Below are 14,448 nucleotides of genomic sequence, written 5' to 3'. Positions count from 1 at the left end.
ATGGACAGGCCAGATCTGTGTTCTGTTCATCTGAATGTACAGGGTTCCTGTACATTCAAATATAGATATATGTGAGATCTGCCATACTGCCTTGTGTTCCTGAAACTCAGAAGCACAACCTGTTCATTCATTTATTGTGTGTTCATTGGCTAGTTGTATGGAACATTTTCCTGGACAGAATTAGAGCACAAGTGTCTGTGGTTAGGTTGCTTTGAGACAGCCATTCTTACCGTTCCAGCTGCCCTCACCCTATGGTATTGATGCCTATACAGGGAAACCCAAATTGTAGATTCGTGGGCAGGAGATATCCAATATCAGAGGGTATATTGCCCCTTACTAAGGTTCAAAAGTTGGAAGTTGTAGCGGTACCTTTGCCCTGTTTTTAAAATGAATGGTACTGTGGAAGAGAGACCTGTTTCAAAATGAGTCAAAGAGCTCTTATTTGGTGGAAGATGATTGTACAGAGTCTTTTTTAATTTATTCACTCTGTCTGGTTCACACCTCACTTCTCACAGATGCAGAGTCAGATGTTGAGTAATAGAAAAATATGCTCCTGCATTAAGGTGCCAAAGATATCTTTTTGCTAACATGTTCTTCCCAGAGATAGAATTGGCCAACAATACAGAGGAAATATGCTATCTCCGTTTCGTTTCTCTTTTGATTTTAGCCGAGGAATTCTTGAACATTTTAAACGATGGAATTGGACATTTATGAATTGAAATACACGTTACCGGCTTTTTGTCAGTTTGAGGCCCTCCACTACCAACACCTTCAAACTTGGAACTGATTAAAATTTTGGCTTATCCATTTGAGGCTTAAAGCCACTATAAGTGGAAAGTTATAAATTGCTAAGAAGCTAGAAGCAGAGTCAGTACCATTTCATATTTTCTCTAGAAGCAGCAACGATCACTTTTTTAATCTTTCCAGGAATAAAGTAGCAAACTGGGAGAGAATCCTGAAGGCTCACACTAGATTAGAAACCTCTTTCTGTAAAGGAAGAAACTATTATAGTATTGTGATGTTTATATGTGTAATTTTAATGATAAGTAAGTAGGAGGGGAAATAGTCTTTAAAGCAATACACACTTTTATAGAACTTTGAATTTACTAGTGTTTGACTTAATGTTAAGTGGAAGAGTAAAGTAGCATGTTAGCAATATGGAATTATAGGTGATCATATAAAACAATAACTTTGAAAACTTGTCCAGGTCTAAAATAGGAATAAGAGGTTAAGAGTAGATTTTAGAGCTCTGTTATTGGGGGCAGAAACTCGGTTTTCATTCTTGGCTCTGTGCTTGTTGCTATATGATCCTGGGCAAGTTCTACACTAACCTTACTGTCCCCATCTATCCTGGGGGGTAACTTCCACTTCAGAGTGACCGGGGTGGATGCTTACACCACACATGTGTGTGTTCCCTATGAACAACTTCCTTGACTTTGTCAAGCACCACATCCTGTTAGTTGAAAAATAATAATAATAAAAGCTCCAAAGGTTTATGAGAAATTTTTTCAGCTGCCATACTCATAAAGATCCTAATTTTAGAAATTGAACTTTCCTTTTAGGAAACCATAAGGAGCATTTTATAGTATTTGTGGAGCGTTTAGTTAAGAAGCAAGAATGCTGTGTTTGAATTATGATCTACACATCGAAGCCATAATGACAGTTTCTTCTTTAGAAAGAGTGACTTATGGTTAACAGAAAATGGAGAAAATGGTTGTTATATTTAGCTTATTCTCTTACACTTTCTAGGATTCAGTTTGACATAAACACTGAACACTCTGCTCTTAGGTATTTCATTTGCACTCTGAAATTTCCATTTTGATTTAATTTTTTGCTTAAAACCTCAAGAATACTGCAGGAGTGCCTTTGGCTAAGAGAAATGAAGTCATAGTCAATTCTGAACTCTGTTTCAATGATAGGAACACTAAATGAACAGCTATAAACATAGCCATCAGGAAACTGAATTCAAGTATTCATGTTAACTCCTGAAAATAAATATGTATATTTGGCAGTTTTCTCTCCCAGGACCGGCTCTTTAAAGTATTTCTGTTGTATATTGAATAACACATTAAAATGCTTGTCCACGTGGAAAATATGCAGATATGTTGTGGGAAACACTTCCTTGTTCTTTGTGATGTAGTTCTTTCTACGTCCAACTCGGGGCAAGAATGGATTCATGTGTGGATAACTGAGACATGGAAATTAAACCCTTTAAGAGCGCCAGCAGGAGTTTTACCTGTCAAGTTCCTGATAATGACAGCATCTCAGTGATAACCATGTTAAAATCTCAGGGAGACCAAAATTCTTTTCCGCAGTATGTTGCACAAGCAGCAGTTAGGTACAGAGGTCATTTAGCCATTAGTTAGGTTCTCAGATGAACTCCAGAAACACATTCTGTATCAAAGACCAAAGCTTTTCACGTTAATTTGTTTGCTTCTTTTGGAAGTTTGAAGCTGTGACGTCAGACCACAAGAATACATTCTTTATCAATAAAGCCAGGTATCGCTTCTCATCTGCATGAGATGTTTTTAGAACTGACGTTTCATGATGTGGGCTTCACTGATGGTTTCACTGAGGGAGTAGCACTTAGAAGATAACTGTTTAAACTTGACATTTGTTTGTTGGTAGGCTTTCTGCCTATTAGAGAATGCATTATTCGCAATCTTCTCACCTCTAGGGATCACCCCTATGTTTATAAGAGACCTAATATTTGTAAAAGATTTTGCCTAGTAGATCAGTCCATTTCCCCAAGCTCCACCAAGCTCCAGTCAGAGCTTTGATGGCACTAGAAGGACACCACTTATTTCATTTCGTCTCTTGCTCTATTCTAGCATTTTCTGTCTGGACTTTTGCCATAACCTACTAACAGCTCTCCCTGCTCCCACCTGGCTCCTTTACTCAGAAGCCAGAACTGTCTTTTAAAAGCATCAATATGATCCTATCATTCCTCACTTTAAAATGCTCCATTGCATTTCAAATAAAATCCGGCTTCCTAAACTGGCTTACCAAGACCCACAGGGTATGATCTCAGCTCACATCTACTTCATCTTGTACGTCCTAGGCCCAGCTTCCTCCTTGACTACACCAAACTCATTTCCTCCTTAGGGCCGGGGACTAGTCTTCCTGGAAGGTGTTATCCTAACCACCATATCTGCATACGGCAGATTCTTCTCCTATTTGAATGTCTGCTTAAATAGCCCTCCTTGGAGAAGCCCTCCTTAACCACCTAACGTAAGCTGCCACACATCAACTTCAGACTGGATTATCTAATAACATCTTTCGGTAGCTGACACTTTTTATTTCCTTTTCTTCTTTGATCAGAATGGAGGCTCCACTAGAACAGAGACCTATTTATTTTTATCTGATGTATCCCCAGGCTTCAGAATAACTATTCAGGAAATGTTTCTTGAGGGAACATGTTAATGAAGAAGAGGAGATAGAGTCAGTATTTCTAGCCAGTATTTCTGTCCAACCAAAAGTAAAGAACTTGGTTAATTCGTGCAGCTGTGTTGTTACCAAATGTACAATTTCCTTTAAAATATCAAAATAAATTCAGACCCATCGGCTGCTTCCCCACCCTCTGGAGTTCGGGAATCTCAGTTTGGGAACTTTCTTGCTGTTAACAGAATGATCATAATGCAAGCGTCCAGAATGGACCCTGAATTGCTTCTTCTGCCACTCTTTATAGATTTAATTTGCAAATAGTTTTGTCCCCCTCCGGAACCCTGCGTCTCCTACTATTAACTATTATTAACTCCTACTAGTAAACTCTATTAATAGCCTTCACTTATACAAGTCCTCTGGAGGGGGAGCCAGCTGCTTCCTTGGTTTATTGAAATGTATTTAGGGGGCATGTGGAGACAATCAAATATTGTTGGTATTTCAGAGGTCTATGGAATTTCATACCCTGGTACTTGGCATCAGTCAGATTGGGAAATGGGAATACATATTTGATAAGGTGGATGCTTACATAATCACAGTCACCCTATCTGTCTATCTACCTATCTGTCTATCTTCCAAACTACATTTATTAATTGCTCACACACAGATTGAACTAAACATTTTTGAACTTAAAGAAAACAAAATTAACAACTTCCTGAAAATAAAGCGGGTTTTGCCAGTGTATTAAGTAAACTAAGAGTGTTTCCATCAGCTTTTTCAGATGATATGGATATTGTTTCAATACATTAAAAAAAAAACCTTAATAAACTCAAATAATTAATGATGCCTTCAGCTGCCTGTGCAGCAGAAGGTTGTCTTTTTCACTTAGAGTGCTGGTGATTGCCTGCCCTACTTGCTTTATGTCCTTGAAGGCAGTGATTAAGATCAGTGAGTATATGTCTTCACTTTTCTTAGAGGACAAAGTTTTCTTAGATTTCACATTATTAAAACAATAGTGTCTCGGATTCTCAGGAATCCTAGTATTTCAGAATCTTAGAACACAAAGGGAAGCCAAATTCCATTGAGGTCACAGAGCATGTGGTAGAGTTGAGGCCAGAACCCAACCTCCTGGCTGCTTCACACCCTCCTGCTCCATCATGGCACCTCTCGTGTGCTTTTTCCTCATCCCCAATTTCCCTTGTATCTTCCTGAAGTAGCCTCTGATTATAACTAGTCATTTAACTTGGGACTGAAGGTGAGTGATTTTTTTTTTTCCATCCAAGAGGGTTATTTCCATGGAAGGCCTTCCTTCCCCCACAGACTTGTTGAAAGCCTCCTTCTGTGGGCTTAGTTCTCCCAGCTGCGCACTGTGATTGGGTTGCTTCTCAGGATAACCTTTCAGAATGCACATTCCTTTAAGCAGGGGACTGTGGCCTTGTTATGGTTTGTCTTATTTAGTTTTTGAAATTCCCAACACAATTGTAGATGTGCCAAGCTGTTATAAGATCTTTGTTTCCATACCAATAGGTCTTCATAATCTGTTGCAGGTTTACAATGGTCATTTTGAAAGTAATTTTTTAATTACTGTATCATCTTCATAAATATTCCAGCTTTCTGCTCCTTCTATAATCTTAAAAAGTCAATTCCATAGGGGTTGGTATATTGGTTTATAAGATTTGAACCTAGTGTGGCCCAAAAGCTTATTTTTTAAAAAAATCAGAATTGTCCCTGCTGTGGGTCACAAACACTTAGTGTCTCAACTCTTTATTGTCAAGTTTTCAAAGATATTTTATAATGACTAGCTCTGAATTCCACTGTTTTGTGCTTTGAGGAGTAACTGGTACACTGCTGCCTCATCAAAGCCTACTTTGTATGTTAGTTTGCTCTAATTTTGAGCTGAAACAATGGAAAAGTCAGTCCAGCTGACCCTTTCTGATGTTTGTCATCCTCATGGCTACCAGCGCGGTCTCTGTGTAATGAGATGAAGTCTCCTTAACGAGAATGAGACCCCCTGGCAGGACCCGACTTCTGCCTGGCTGGTCTCATCACCTCTCATCACTCCTTTATGTTCCAACCAGAGCCAACCAAATGCCCCCATACAAGGAAGTGCATTGTGATTTTTCACGCTGCTCTTCTCTTAACTGATTGGTAACCTCTGCCTAGAACTTTCTTGTCTTCTCTCTTTAAACACAATTGCAGAGGTGAAATTGACAGATGTGAAGTGGATTGAGTTGGGAGTTAGGAGAGAGGTGGTTCCGGACCCTAACGTGAGCAGCTAGACAGATGGAAGCCCACCTATTGACATGGGAAGACTGAAGTAGAACACACTGAGGGTTTCGGAGGCTGGCAGGGAATCGGATACACATGGATGCATGTTCAGCTTTAGGTGCCTCTGAGATATGCAGATAAGAGGAGTGAGACGTACGGTTGTATATATGTATATTGTGTATGGATCTAAAGCTCAAAGAGGTCACAAATTGAGGAACCTATATTTTGGAGTTGTCATTATGTTTGATATAAAATGGAGGCACCCTCCAAGAAAGGATTTGAAGGATGTGACTGATTCCTAAAGAACTGCAAAGTTTAGAAATAGAATATGAGAAATAGACTATGAAGAAGCAAATGGAAATGAGAAGAGTAGCCAGAAAAAGATAGAAGGACAATCTAGAGCCTGTCAAAAACACAGAGAATTTGAAGATGAGAAGGGATGTCATACAGGATTTATTGGCTTGTAGGGAGGTTACTGGTAACCTTAATAAGGTTTACTAGAATAATGAGTAGTACACTTGACCCTTGAACACTGGGGAGGTTAGGAGCCCCCACATGCTCAGCAGTGGAAATCCTTGTATAGCTACAGTGGGCCCTCCGCTTTTGCAGATTCCTGACCACAAAGTTAATTGACCCTTGAACAACTCGAGTTTGAACTTTGTGGGCCATTTGTAAAATGTGGGTATAGGTGGAACTGTGCAGTTAAAACCCATGTTGTTCAAGGGTCAACTGTGCTCTGAAGAATGAGTAGGAGGGAGGATGTGGTGACAGCATGGGGAGAAAATTATTTCCATGAGCGTGGCTCTAAAAAATAGTAAAGAGGTAGGGCCATACTGGAGGGGTAGAGAGGGAGGTTGTGGAGAGTAGAACATTAGAACATGAGACCAAGAACAGGTTGATTTGTTTCCTTGTCTGTTTTGTTTTGTTTTGTTTTGTTTTAGGATGGATGATACTAGGCTTTTTTTCTTCTTTTAATGCAAATGGGAAGAATCTAGTAGAGTGGCCAGTGGAAGTTACTGTCTTTTAGATTGCTTATAATTGATAGTTTTTAGTGCACTGATGGATAGGATTCAGTAGTTACAAATACTTAAGCTAAGTATGTATGTCTACTAGCCCCTATTTTCCTATAAATTTGTATTTGAATTATAAAAGGGGAAAAAAACTTATTTTTTAATAAAATTGGTCCATTGTAGTCCTACATTCCTGTAGGGAGGTAAAGGGTATGAAGAGTTTATCAATTATAAAATGCTTTGTTATTCTGTAGGAATCCTGTTTTATACGTAAGTGACAGAGATTTATATTAAGCATTATCTTGCACTATCTGAAGTTTGTGTCTTTAATAAAACACCACTGAATGTTCATATCAGCAAGAAAAGTAGGTAACTTTGAATGAGAAGCTAATTTAGCAGTCATTTAGTTAGGAAATGGAGGTTTTAGAGATGCTGTAGAAACAAGTGGAAGAGATGAGGATAAACTCGGACTTTTTTATTGTTTCTATGGAATAAAACGTTATAGCTGAAAAGGCACACAGCCTGAAATGCATGACAATGACCAATTTTTATAGGTGAAATGAATTGTGAATATGATTTCATTTACACCTGCGCGATGCCTCCTTTGAAGCTCATTACCATTTCCTTTGGCAGTCGTTTAATAAATACATCCCTGAGAGAGTCGTAATGAAACACAATTTATGTGTCTTGAAAAACTAAAGGACTCCTCTTGCCATCCCCCCAGCATACTTAACGAATGTCCTTACTCCACCTTTTTGAATTTGAAGTTTCTAGGCATCTAAACCGTTTTAGCTTAAGCAAAACACAATTCATAAAGTAAATTTAGTATGCAGAAAGGGCCCAGTTTAAGCCGAAGCTAAACATACACATTTTATATTGCTTTCTATTTAGGATTGCAAATAATGGTGTTTACTCTCAGTAACTGAAATAATAAACAGCTACAGTTAGTCCAAAGTGAAAATATCAGGAGAAGAGAAGAGAGCATCAGAACACAATAATCTTTAGTGAGTCGGAAAGGGAAATGTGCAATTTCAAGTGGCAAGGGTCATCCAAGAAAACACGGAATTGAGGATCAGAAGAAACAAAGCAATGCAAATGTCATGAAAATCTAATTTTAAAAATGTTTTGGAATTTCAGTACAAGATTAGAGGTGTACACTGTAAAATAATTAAAATAATGAGTTAAAGTGAGAAGTACTGTATTTAAATGCTTCTGATTTTATTTGCCATTTAAAAAGCTGTTTATCGTTTGCCTTATATTGGCATGTGGGAGGGTAGAAGACTATTAAAAAAAGTTTAGAAATTGGAATTTACTGATTTAGGCTGTCAACAGCATTCACTCATAGGTACAATAAACCCTGATGCCCTTTCAGATATGTGGAATTAAATATTGATTCTAGTGAGATTCCAGAATTTAAAAGCCTTACATTTTTAAGGTTTATTACTTTACTTTCAACAGAAATGGAAGTTTTATTATATTAAAATTGGTCAAAAACAAATGATTTTCATTCACTATATTATACATATAGTTGAAAAATAATATACCTAGGAAATATTTGACAAGGGTGTGGGAGTTTATTTGAGGTTCTGAGATTTATGTGATATATGACAGATAAAGTATTTTATGGTATATTCATAGGAGGAAAATAATGGTAGGTTATTTTATTTAAATAGCTGATGGATGGGTTGCTGGGCTCTACCCATTTTGCATTTTTATTCACCTTTTGTATAGCTGGCTCTCTGCCTTAGGGACAAGTCATGGAATTAAAGACAAAAGTAGGTGCAAAATGGATTCATGACTAGAACAGTAATACTGAAACTCAAAATTGGGATATTTCTTTACTAAATCTGCCTTTCTGTTTCATGTATAGTGAGCGCAGGGGCTAATGTCATATGTTTAGAAAGATTCGTATTTTAACACATATTTGATAACTTTTTTAAGTTTAGAGTGCATTGATATAAGATGTATATACTACAGCAACATTTGTGTAAAAACTCAGGTTTAAAAAATAGTGAGGAAATGTCAACTGTAATTGAAAAAAAAATTAAAAAGTAGTAAGGAAGTTGGAAGAAGATGGCAAAAGAGGTGACAAATTTGTTGGCTTAAACCGAAAGAAGCGCTGCAAGTTTCTTGCCTTTCACTGCCCCCTCCCCCACCACTCTCTTCCCCACACCTACCTCACTAAATCATCACTAATTTCTAGTCTGAACGCCTTGTTTTATGGAAGAGGAAGTAGAAGACTAAAAAAATTAAATTAGTCACTCAGGATCACGCATGGCAACGTGTTTGCTGCTGATTATTTTCATGTGTTGTATCTATAAAGATTATTATGTAGAGATTTTAAAGTGAAATGAACTGAAATGTTTATATTTTGAGATACGATTGTTTTCTGCATCTGTAACAGTTTTGTCATCTAATTATTAAGTTATAGCCATTATTTGCTGAAACACATAATAATAACAGAATCCTAAATATGATAGAAATAGAAGATACTGAAGGTATGCAAATTTTTAAAAATAATATGATTTATATGCAAGAACTATCCTGTCTAGAAAAAAAAATTAAACAACTTTGAAAATATGCTTTTTCTACTAGTCATTTATGGTTTTTTGTGTTTGTTTTTTTTCTAATTTATGATCCAGGGACTTGTTGGTTGCATTTTTATAGAGATTCTCTAAACCACCTAAACATTTTCTTTTTGTGTTTTTGCAAAACCCTTTGGTCTAATGATAAAATCATTAGACGGAATAAACCTATAGTGTCTATTAGCTTTTAGTGAAAATTCAGTTCTGAAAGTTGTAATTGAGTTCTGTTTCTCATAAGACATAGAAATAGCTACTCTTTACCCATTTAAGAAAGATCTTAAAATGGTTAAAGACTATAAATAAAGAAGAGTTATTACACTTTTAAATGCATAGATAGGATTTTATTGTTTAGTCATCCATCAAATAATTATTGAAATACCTACTGCGTTGTAGGTATTATGTTGATCTAGTAGTCCCCCCTTATCTGTGGTTTTGCTTTGTGTGGTTTCAATTACCTGAGGTCAGCCACGGTCTGAAAAATATTAAATGGAAAATTCCAGAAGTAAACAGTTCATAAGTTTTAAATTATCCACTGTTCTGAGTAGTATGATGACATCTTGCTCCATGTCTCCCGGGACGTGACTCATTCCTTTGTCCAGCATCTCCACACGGTATACTCTCTCTGCCTGTTAGTCACTTAGTAACCGTCTTGGTTAGTAGATCAGTTATCAGACATTTTGAGAGATCACATTGACATAACTTTTATTACAGTATCTGGTTTTAATTTTTCTATTTTATTATTAATTATTGTTAATCTTTGACTGTGCCTAATTTATAAATTCAACTTTATCATAGGTATGTATATGTAGGAAGAAACAGTGTACATAGGGTTCGGTACTATCCACGGTTTCAGCCATCCACTGGGTATCCCCACAAATAAGGGGGGGACTCCTGTACTGGTATATTAAGATATGAACACACATGATTCCTTCCCTTGTGTATAAGGGAAGGAGGTTATGGGAGGGTTGCATAATTATAAAGTTTGATGAACTACAGGAAGAAAACAGTGAGGCACAATTATAATAACTATGTAAAAAGGGAAGGCCTCTCTGGGACAACCCTTGAAGAATAAGAGATGGCCAGGTGAACAGCAGAGGAAAACATGTTCTCAGCAAAGAGAACAGTGTGTCTGCAAATCCTTGAGGCAGAAAATCTTGATGTGGTTTAAAAACTGAAAGGAGACTATGTGGCTGGATCACCATGGGATGGGAGCGTAGGCAGTGCTGCTGGGTGTTGAGGCCTTAGCTTACACCCAAGGCCATGGCATTAAAGAGTTTAGATTTTACTTCAAGCACATTGGGAAGCTTTTAAAGAGTTTTTGGCAGTGAGTGATGTCATACATGTTTTATGAAGATCAAACAGAATAGAGGTGAGCTAGAATAGAGATACTAGGGAAAAGGAGGTTATTGAAAATGTTCACGGGGAAAATGATGGCTTGCTTAGTGGCAGAGAACCTATTCAAGATATACAGTTGACTTTTGAACAACACGAGTTTGAACTGCGTGTGTTCACGTATATGCAATTTTTTTTCAGTGAATATATTGAAGAATTTTTTGGAGATTTTCTTACTACCATGAAGCAGTCATACTGATTACATTAAGCTACCACAAAACAATCATATTACTGCTTCATTATTAATGCACGAATTGTTATATCTGTAAGTAAATATGAATTTCTTTTTCACAATATCTTTTCATTCTTGATGTCTAGTATTAATAAGTATAATATCTACAGTATTTTATATCATTAAGACAATATTGATGTAGGTACTGAGATGATTCATCTCGTAAAGAGATGACAAACTTATGGTACTGATAAATACAATACTATAAATGTATTTTTCTCTTCCTCATGATTTCCTTAACAATAGTTTCCTTTATGTAGGTAAAAATACAATATATAATATATATACCATACAAAATATGTGCTAATTGACTGTTCATGGTATCAGTAAGCCTTCTGGTTAACAGTAGGCTATTAGTAAGTTTTGGGGAAGTCAAAAGTTATATGCAGATTTTTTACCATGGTAGGGGATCGGTGCCCCTGACCCCCACGTTATTCAAGGGTCAGTGATATTTTGGAAGAATATATTACATGTAATATAAATACTGTATTGTAATAATATATACCGATAACAAAAGATGAACACAAGTCGCATTTGACTTCTGCAATTACAAGAGGTGCTCAAAGTGGTTACCATCGATGTAATTTTAATGTAGTTGTTTCCCTTCTTAAAATGTGTATACATTTTTTGGCACCCTCTGTGTGTGTGTGTGTGTGTGTGTGTGTGTGTGTGTGTGTGTGCGCGCGCGCGCGCAAAACTTTCCTATATTAGATAATGTAATGGAAAGGGCAATTCAGGGGTGACTTCTGGAATTCTGGCTTGAAGGAATGGCATTGTCATTTTTTGAGGTGCGGAAGAGGAGGGGAGAAACAGATTTGGGAGATAAAAATCAATAGATACCTGTGAGGACTGTCAAGTGGGCAGCTGGATACTAGTTTTAACAGCTCAGAACAGAGGTTTGGACAAGAGATATGAATATGCGAGCCGATGACTTACAGAAAGTATTTAAAGCCCTAGGAAAGGATATTTTAAGCTGAGAAGAAATGTAGAGAAAGAAGAGAAGAGGGCCTAGAATGGAGTTTTCCAGGACATTCCCACATTTAGAGGTTGGATAAGGAGTAAGCCTGTAAAAGAGAATGAAAAGAAGTACCCTGAGAGATAGGAGAAAAGCAGAGTGTGGTGAATTCTGAATTCCAAGGGACAGCAACGTGTTGACAAGGAAAGTCCCATCATCAAGTTGGGGCTGCTAAAAGGTCAGTTGAGTCAAGAACAGACAAGAGTTGATGGTCCGTTGCACTGACCACAAGATCCACCCCGATGGAGTCAGGAGCCGGTGCAGAGAAAGAGGAAGTGAGGAAGTAGAAGACAGTAAGGGTCAACAGAATTATTTATGAGAAGTTATGAGTAGAAATCAGAAATATTGCAGTAGCTGACATAAGATGTGAGATCAAGGGAAGTCTACTTTGTTTTAGTAAGATGGGAACCACTCGGGTATGACTGTATTTTGGTAGTATTTTCTTCTGTAGAATGTGTATTAGATTGGGTGTGGGTTAGTATACTGACGTTCAAACAAGAAGGAAGTTGATTTCTGCCCCAGTCCAGAGCAGGGCTATGCTCATTGAGGTCATCCAGGGCCCCAGGCGGAAAAGGGCAGCTCTGGCATGCTCCTGAAATTGGAACCTCCATGAGTGGGTCTACGGCGTGACTTGAGTCATTCTTTTCCAGCCAATGGGAAAGGGAAATGTAGGGCAAGTGGCTTGTCTTTACTAAGATTATGTGAACATTGAATACATTTTCTTGGTTGTCTCTTGGTCCAGACTGAATTACATGGCCACAACTCATTGTGGTCTCAAGCTAGGTTGAGAAAAACTGAAAGTTTAGTTATGAAAAGGAAGATGGAGAAAATAGATTATGGGGAGAGTCTATTTTTGGCACAGATTATGAGCTCCTTGGGGATGGAGAAGGGGGGTTATAATATTTATCTCTGTTTCTAAACCCTAAACAGTGCTTTATATATATTTGGTACTCAATAAGAGTTTGGTGAATTGAACTATTAAAACTAATCTTCCCCCTTCTGAAAGGTAGAATTCAATTGTAGGCTCCACGATTTTTTCTCTAGACTCATATCACTTCTCAGTATAAGCATACAAAAGAGAATATTTACTTTCAAGTTTTACTTGAAAATCTAAAATGTAAGAGGAAAAAAGAAAATTGTTTTATTTGAGTTACTATCCTGCTCTGCATTTGGGCTTGACATTTACATACACTTTGGGCAACTGAGCATATGTCAAGTTGATATGTCTTTTATTCAACAGAAAAAATAACTAAAAATTGTAAAAAATAACCTTAAATAGAAACATGGATATAGCATTTAGTTTATAGCATAAATTAGTATATATTTGTAATGTTCCCCTCTTCAAATTATTAAACACATTCCAATGAGCATTGTGAAACTAGGAACTGAATGGTTTTACTATGAAGTTTTATTTATTTAACATAATTTTATGATATAGTAATGAGTGTATCATATGCTTTAAGCATTACACTAGCCCTTGATCATGATGTTTTTACCATAAAATTAGAATTAGGAAGGGAAATTATATGACAATCTACTTTTGAGAGAGTTCCCACATACCTAAGTTAAGAAATTACTTTAAATGACATGGTAACCACTGGCAAAAAAGCTCTGTTCTACTTAGAGCAAAAAACTGCTTCAAATAAAATGGCATGTCTATTATGAAAGTAGGGGTGGTGCGGGGGGAGTAACAGCAGAAAATCAGTTCTTTAGATATGATCGGGTTCAATTCCTTCATTTAGCAGTTGTGGAAATGGAGGCACAGAATATTTAAGTGTCTTGACTATGGTACCAAACAATTAGAAGACAGTGGTTATTTATATTTTATAAGGTATTTTTTTAGGATGTAAGAGCAGATTATTATATATTAAGATGTGTTAAGTTTCTTATGAGGTACTACTTCCCTTTCAACATTTAAGGGAAATAGAAAGAATCTAGGAAGAAGCCTATGAGAATTAACATGTGTTGGAGGGCCAGGTGACACTGCCTAGCTTCCCTCCAGCCAGTGAGGGAAGTGCTTTCAAGTTTTGGCCAGTGCTTGTCCAGTATGGAACAGAGTCCATGTCATTGAGAAGCCTCTCGTGTAGTTGTGGTTGCTAATTCAAAAGGGGATAACAGAGTGATGGGAAATCAAAGAGGAAAGGCATTTGCTCATGCAAGAATGGAGAGATTCAGGGGGTGAGAGAGGCAGGGCAGGGCCCCTGTGTGGACATAGGAAGGAGAAAGGGAATCAGAAAGAATATTCGCTTCTATTATTAGATAATCCTTCCTAGAGATTAAAATATACAACTAATGCAGCAAATTCATTTTTCTGAAATTAAATATATCTGTTATGTAATTATTATGGAGTTAATGTCATCTTACAGTCGTCTGGCAAAAATCTAACGAATAAAACCTCTGATTATTTACAAATCAACTTTTACTTCTAGTTAAATGTTAATTTTGAACCATTCATTGGAACGCATCTTCTTGGTAAATTTGAGAAGTTGTCTATTAGTTGCATGCAATAGGATTGTGCTTTGATTGTTAGCGTTTCTCCATCATTTTGTGCTGTGTTTCTCTGCA

At 37.0% G+C, this 14,448-nt stretch overlaps 1 protein-coding gene across 39 annotated transcripts in view; it reads left to right on the top strand.

The window, feature by feature from the left end:
* Positions 1-14,448, top strand: part of EPB41L3 (erythrocyte membrane protein band 4.1 like 3) — a 236,562-nt gene that overhangs the window by 128,909 nt on the left and 93,205 nt on the right. The window lies entirely within an intron of this gene.

Source organism: Rhinolophus hipposideros (genome assembly GCF_964194185.1).
Source record: "Rhinolophus hipposideros genome assembly, chromosome: 17".
Lineage (NCBI taxonomy): Eukaryota > Metazoa > Chordata > Mammalia > Chiroptera > Rhinolophidae > Rhinolophus > Rhinolophus hipposideros.
This window is presented reverse-complemented; position numbering and strand designations above follow the sequence as displayed.